The sequence below is a fragment of the Sorex araneus genome, chromosome 2 (assembly GCF_027595985.1).
Source record: "Sorex araneus isolate mSorAra2 chromosome 2, mSorAra2.pri, whole genome shotgun sequence".
NCBI classification, from domain to species: domain Eukaryota; kingdom Metazoa; phylum Chordata; class Mammalia; order Eulipotyphla; family Soricidae; genus Sorex; species Sorex araneus.
Window position 1 is genome coordinate 318,830,748 of NC_073303.1, and position 7,464 is coordinate 318,838,211.

The 7,464-nt window shown below is 43.5% G+C and overlaps 1 protein-coding gene across 1 annotated transcript in view; it reads right to left on the reverse strand.

Moving 5' to 3' along the window:
* Window positions 1-6,947, reverse strand: part of IKZF1 (IKAROS family zinc finger 1) — a 94,377-nt gene extending 87,430 nt beyond the window's left edge. Inside the window, exon 1 of the mRNA XM_055127590.1 lies at window positions 6,828-6,947. The gene's annotated coding sequence lies outside the window, so the exon portion shown is untranslated. The remainder of the gene's footprint in view (window positions 1-6,827) is intronic.
* Between the last annotated feature and the right edge of the window lie 517 nt (window positions 6,948-7,464).

The window sequence follows — 7,464 nt, forward strand, 5'->3', positions numbered from 1 at the left end:
AAATAGCATTTTACACTTCATCATTTAATTTAAACACTATACGTTTAAAAATAATTTAACTTCTTCCCCTCATCCCAATTTTAGAAGACTTCATGTATGGCCAGCAACAAAATTAGATACAACTCTAATGAGACCTACATTTTAAAAAAAATGTAGGAACTGCCAGTAAAGAATGTTTTTCACTGATAGTTCTAAAAGTACTGATGTCTTATCACTAACTGGAGTTATAAACTTAAGACAGAACAATGTCAGGTGAACATTTGTGTTCCTATTACCAAAGTATTCTCCCCAAGTTAAAAAAAAGTTGTAAAAGTTGTGTCTTTTAACTGAATAAGGCAATACATTGTTAAAAAAGAACACAGAATCTTGTCTTGTCTTCTTAGCAGTGAAGTTATCTTAAGATACCAGTAGATTCTTTTATGTGGACATGTTAAAATTCAAAATGAAAACCACTTGTAGTGGAAAATCCACTCAAGTACCTATATTATTAAAAACAAAGAACACTTAATGTTTTTACAGGACTGTTGAACTTCTACTTAAAGGTGAGAGAGTCTTCCGTGAAAGCTGTATTTAATTTGAATCAAAGAAAGTAAAATTATTTAAATCCTCACAAGAGTCTCCACTTCTTTATAAATTTTATAAAGATACTTATAAACAGTCAATGAAAGGTGTTGTTGATTTGTCCAGTGAGGATATTGTTCTAGAACAGTCACATTTTTCTCTTTTCATTTCATTTAGAGAAAAACCTACTGTCTAGGTGGGAGAGACACAAGCAAGAGAGAAAATCTGTTTGAAAGCAGGCACATGTTTCCCAGGTAGCTATTTACCTCTTACCCACTACAATAGAAATGGGAGCTTTGGTTCAACATCCAAAATGGAATGCAGTATTTTGGTCCAGTTCCAAAATAAAGGGGTTCAGACTGTTGGAGTGCTCCCTCTGACTCCCCACTACAACATCACATGATTTCCATGGTTTCAAGGATCTCCATTCTAAAATCAGTTCTGGTTTATCAGCTCTGATCTATTAATAGGAGGTAGCTTTTTAGAGATTATTGAAGGATCATCCCTGTTCATCTTTTTAAACTCTGCTACAGTATACAGTGTATACTGTAAAATGTGTATACTGTGGATAAAAAAATTAGGCTCTTTAAATCATAGCTGGATCTCTTAATAGTTTTACCTTTTTCATCTCATCTTCAAACGAAGTTAAATTAAGCCGTGTCTGAGAAGGGCACAGAGAAGAATAGGAGTATCTATTATTTCACAGCACATAATTGCTATCGAAAAAAGACTCAAATGATTGCAGAAAAGAATGCTGCTTGATATTCTGACATTTTTATTGAATACAATTAGCAAAAAATGTTATGTTTCCATTTTATTCTGTGATACTGTTTATCACTAGCTATCCTATAATCCTGCCTTTGATTCTCTTGAATATGTAAGTGCCCCAAACCGTGGACATAGGAAAATATTTCATGAATGTGACTTGGAGTGGAAATCAGGCTCAGTGAGGATTGCTTGGAACAGAGTCTGTAACTCACAACCTTTAGCCTGCACTGTCCTCATGCATAAACAGGGAGAGACAGGGGGTGTCATTAGGAGAACCTCAAAGCAGCTTACAACTTCCTCATTTGTAGGACTACAGAAATAAGCCTGTCCTTTATTTATAATCTTATAAAAAATGCTTATATCTATTAAAAAATAGAAAACATAATTTTATAAACAAAAAAGTCAAGTTTCTCTGTGGCCTTTAAATGGGTTTAAATTATTTACTTTCAACATATTACTCTGTATTGTTTAGTTAAAGCAAATTACATTTCCTTTATAAAAAGCCTTATCTGACCCTCATTAAACTTAACAACCTTTAAATTGAAGGAAACATATACAATCTCAGAGAGAAATTGCAAAACACATGTAGAAAAGTTCTAGAAAATTCACAAATATTCAAAATTATAATTATCTGCTTTATCATAAAAATATGAGAGAATTAGCCTTATGATTTTAGTTAAGTGGAATACACAATTTGTCAATGATTTTCCTGCGGATCTTCTGAATATCACCTTAATTTTCTTCTCTACAAAAAAGCACAGAGAACTAGGAAAAGGTCACTTTTCAGGCTAGAAGTGGGGCTCCCAACAGGGGGCCAATGGCTCTCTGGGTTCCATTAAAGGCCTGGAGGACATTTCAGAGTGCCTCAGAAGTAAGCTTATAAAAGATCAATTCCTCATTTTCATTTCTCCTAAAGATTCTAAATTAAACATTTTCCCACTTGCTTATGGGAAATCTTATATGCCAGTTCATTTGTTTGGATTTGTTTGTGAAAATCTGATATTTTAAAAAAATTACTAAAAATGGACATATTGATCTTCATAGTGGAACTTGTAGCTTTAGAAAAGGACTCACACCCAAGCCATACTATTTAAATACAAACAGTTTCAAACTGGCAGAAAATGCTCTGGCACAACAGTTTTGGTATGTGAATTAAAAAACTGGAGCACTAAAATGTCTTTCAGTATGTATAAGGCCATTAAAAAATATTCTATCCAGTCCTTCTTGTTTAGTCTCTGGAACAACTTTACAAATGAAAAAGGAAGACAGAAAAAGAAGACAGGAGAAGAATAAAGACAAGGGAGTGAGAGAGAGAGAGAGAGAGAGAGAGAGAGAGACAGAGACAGAGACAGAGAGACACAGAGAGAGATAGAGACAGAGATGAGGAATCAATGAATCAACTTGGGCCCCCTTCATATTATTGTTTTGCCTTGTAATTATATAGGGTACCTCCATTTTAATTCACTTTTGGCGCGAAAATGGCAGGAAGACAGTCAGATTTGCTTTAACACTAAGCTGATTGCTGAAGAAAAATGAACCATTGCACACTTGAGTGAGAAAATATGAAGAAGGCGCTTTCCCACTAATTAGGGTCCATTTTAAGCAATTCCTTAAGCCATGACCCCAAGCCCCCAAGCCCTCAGGAAATGGAGCATGGGACAAGCAGGAAGCAAAGTGTGCAAATGGAGCTTGATGGTACTGTCCATCACCTGAGACACCTGGCAGGATAGGGGCAGCAGGTGCCAGGGTACAGCCCCAGGAAGAGAAGCCCACAGGTTATTCCCAGCTCTGCAAGCATGGCAAAGAAACAGTGTGACACTCACCAGTGAGCGTGTGCCTCCCACACGCCTCTCCACACCAACTCTGACCTGGAGCACTGGGCTCTTGAAAACTGGTGCTCGGGGGCTCCTCTACTCGGTCACCTGGAAGTGACTCTACAGTAGCTGCTTCCTTCACACTCCACAAAGCGGAGAGCAAGGTGGAACCATTTGCCAAATATGCAAAAATGGAGGGAAGAGAGTGTTCTCTCAGGACAACAGAGGCAGGAAGGGAGCGTGTGTTTCCTGTCCTGACCAAAACGGGTTCAGAGATTATTAAGACGTCTGATTTGACAGTCTTGTGGTGGCAGAGAAAGCTCTCTTAGTCAACAGGAATTGCGAGTTCCCCAAAGGCAAAAATGGCCATGGGAGAAGGGAAACAGGACAGGGGGGGGGGTGTTAACAGGGAGACAGGGTGAGAGCCAGAGGGGAGACAGGGCCGGGGCTATGGGGGAGGCAGGGTGGGGGCTCTGGGGGAGGCAGGGTGGGGGCTCTGGGGGAGGCAGGGCGGAGGCTAGCAGCGGGGAGACAAGTGGCCTCCAGGCTCTGACTGAGTTTTCACCATTTTTAAAAAAATTTCGCAGGTGGCTCATGGAAAACAGATCACCGACCAATTTATTCCAGTAAAATATGAGAAAAGAAGTCAACTCAAATGATTCAGCAGTGGCCTGTGGCTTTAGCCTCACTGCCTTCTCTTGGGGACCTTCCCTCAGAGGAACCACCTGCTCCAGCAAGGTGGGCCTTCCACAAACACAACTCCATTTAGACGCTTTCGGCCACGCTTGTTCAGTTAGGTGTCTGAAGTCTTCAGAAGTATTTGCAGCACTTCAGCAACACTCATTTGTGATGTTTTTCAATGTCTTACACATATTTGTTAGAACATCATCAAACATTTAAAAACTATTAAACCCACTGACATTAAACCCACTGAAACTGTCATTCTGAAAATAGAAAGACAACTATCAATAGATATTACAGAATAGTAAGGTAATGCAGGAAGATACCCAGAGATGTAAAATAATTCTTCAAATTCAGAAAAAAATACCCCAAACCCCAAAGGCTATGGTTCTACATGGAGAACCTAATGTGAGTGTCTTGTCAATACCACAATAAAATGAGTTTTGCTGTTGTTGTCCCAGTGCAGGCTGGGGAACAATGTTCCTCAAAAGCCTGTTCCTGTTTTCTCTCTTAATCTAAACATTTGTGATACTGATCCACTGAAATCCAGCTTGCCTCACACCTGGACCACACATTCATATGGGCCTGTTTTGAGCAAAATACAATTATCCATCTCAGGGTGTAAACTGGACCAGCAGTTCTCTTAGAAACTGAAAGACTGGGTCATTAGGCACTTTAAAATGTCATGCTTTTTCCTCTGAAATGAAATGATTATGTATCCCTGTCTGAGGCTCCTGGGGATATGTTGTGCAGACAGCAGAGAGTGATTGTACATGCAGAGCAGAAGGGTTAGTAGAAGCCCAGATCTGCTAACCAGTAGATCTCCCGATTAAAGGCAAGAATTACAGTCCCCGAAAAAAAATTGCTTGTGAATTTTCTTTGGAATGAAGTAACAGAAATCAACACTTACAGAAATCATTTCTTAAGCAAAGCTTAGTTCTAGAAGGGGAACATTACCAAAATGCCACTAAACCACTAAATATATGTAAATCCTTTACATATAATTCTGGAATGACAGCAATTTCCTAATATGTACGGAGACTCAAAGTCATCACTCTAAATAGGAAAACCCACTTTTTTAGTAAAAGGTAACAAGCAAAAATAAGGGGCTCTCTTACTTTGCTTGGGTGTTTGATGTAGACCCCTTCACCATCTTTGTCCATATACCTCTCTCAATGCCGTATTCATGCTCTGGGTATATGAATGCTCATGTCACTTCTTATATCTAATTAATACACACAATTTAAGGACTACATATGATGCATTTATGTGGGGCTGGGTGATGGATTCTTAGCATAGTTTACATGGTGAGAATACACAAGGTTTTCTCAGACTTCAAATTTATATTATTAAATTTATATTGTAAGATCTTAATGAAACATAATTTGGTGTTGACTCAACACGAAGTCCTGGGAGAAAAAAATCCCCAAACCAAAGAAACAGTATCCTCAAACTCTAAGTCTTTTGTTAAGTGACTGAAACAGAGAAGCCCCAGATACTGCTAATATTCTAGTCTCAGGGTCAGCAAATTTACTCAAATCTTAATTTTTCATCAAGGAAAATGGCTAGGACACCGCAGACAAACTTATCCAAAGGATCAGGTATAACACATGCACATTTTTACTTGCAGACCTTCTGAACTCAACCTGTCAGAACATATTGGACTATTTAGTATTACCACAGTGCTCCAGAATTTCAGAAAATGCATAGTTTCCCCAAGATGTAGCACTTTACTTAAAACACCGATGAATTAAATGAATAAGAATGGTAGATTTTCTGAAACTCCTGCCTTCAACTTATCAAAAACAAAAGGGAAATTAAAAATAAACATATAACTCAAGAAAATGTCTTGGTGTTTAGCTCCTAAGGATTTTATCATTGGAAAACACATTTTTCCATGTGAAAGAGGAATGGGTAGGAATGTTTGTGGAAAATTCTGAAGCCAGATACATTACAGCAAACCAGAATTGCATAGGATCTGAAAATGTAAAATCATTATTTTTATACTTACATGTAAAAATTATTCTTAATATCCCATATATCCTATGATAGGGGCAGGCAATCTTCCTCTCATAGATTTCTGACACGTTTAAATCTTGCACCAAATAATTTTATTGGTGCTGAAAAAAAATCTGACACAATACAAATAACACTTAAATCGTTACTGGTAAAATCCCATGTAAAAGGTGAGTTCACCTCATCAAAGAAGTATCTTTCAGCAAAAAAGTAGTCCCCCAAAGTTCTAACTGCTTCCTGGAGATTTTTTTCTCCTTTCAACTCACAACCAATGTGAATTACTCCTTGAATTAAAATTTTAAATCCTTAAAATAATTTAACTGTCCATTATGAATACGATACCTATGAGTTCTCTCTAACATACACGAGATTTTGCTTTTCTTATGGAGACGGAGAGGACTAGTAAGCAGTGATTTCTTCACACCATTTCGTCTCCAAGTTTAAAGCCAGGTTCCTGGAGGCTGAGACGCGAAGTCGGGATGCGGGTGGGAGCTTTGCGCCTGCACCATGCTAGAGCCGCGCCTCGCCAACGCTCGCGCTGGGCAGGGGACCTCAAAAGAAAGGGGCCTGCGCCGCAAGCGCTGCGTGCTCACCGGACCCTGTTCAATCTCTAGCCTTCTACTCTGCCTCCAAATCAGAAGAGGGAAAAATAAGCACACCTTCCGAACTTCAGGAATCACCAGCGGTCCTTGCTAGTTTGTAAAATCACGTTTCAGACACAGCCACAAGTGAACCGCCGCCTTAGCACCCTGGGGCTGAGTAGCCGAGAGCCAGAACTGCTTCCAGCCAGCGCGCCGCCAACTTTGCCCCGCTGGGATCCGACTTTGCAGAAGGCGAGTCGGGGCTGGAACTGCTCATCCCCCGGCAGGAGCCGGCCCCGCTCACCCCGGAGCGCCGCGCGCCGTCCGTGCGCACCTGCGGCCCGAGCCCCTTCCCGCACCCGCGGCGCCCGACTTTCCCGCTGAAACTCGCTCTAGACACACTCACGTGGCTTGGCGCGTCGCGCGTTGGGGGCTCAGTCTTCTCCGTAGGTGCGAAGGGAGCCTTGGGACGCGCGGGGCGCGGGGACGCCGGGCGCTCGGCGGGGCCGGGCTCGGGGCTCGGGCGACGCTGGCACCGGGATGGGGCGTCGCCGGCACCGGGCGCGGGCGTTGGGGCACCCCGGGCTGTGCGCGCGGCGGACCCCAGGCTCGGGGCGCTGGGCGGGGCGGGGACTAGTGGGCGCTGGGCGCGGGGCGCTCGGGGCCCCCGGGCTGTGCGCGGCGGGAGCGGCCCGCGGGCACCTGTCAGCGCGCCCGGCCGCGGCCCTTGCACAATGACTTCCTCAAGTTGCGCCCCGCGCGCTTCCCCGTTTCCCGCCGCCCCGCCCGCGGCTCCGACCCGCCGCCTCGCTCCCGAGCGGCCCCTGCGCCCGCGCGTCCCCTCGGCGGCTCCCGGGCCGGGCAGCGGTAGCGCGTCTCCCCCGGCGCTGACCCCCGCCCGCACCCCGCGCCCCGGCCGGACCCGCCGGCGCGCCGCGGGGGGCAGCCGCGCCCACCCTAGCCCCGTCCCGCGCCCGCATCGCTCCCCGCTCAGTGCTCCGCGCTTAACCCTAGGCGGCCCGGGGCGCGCCACGATGCTGGCT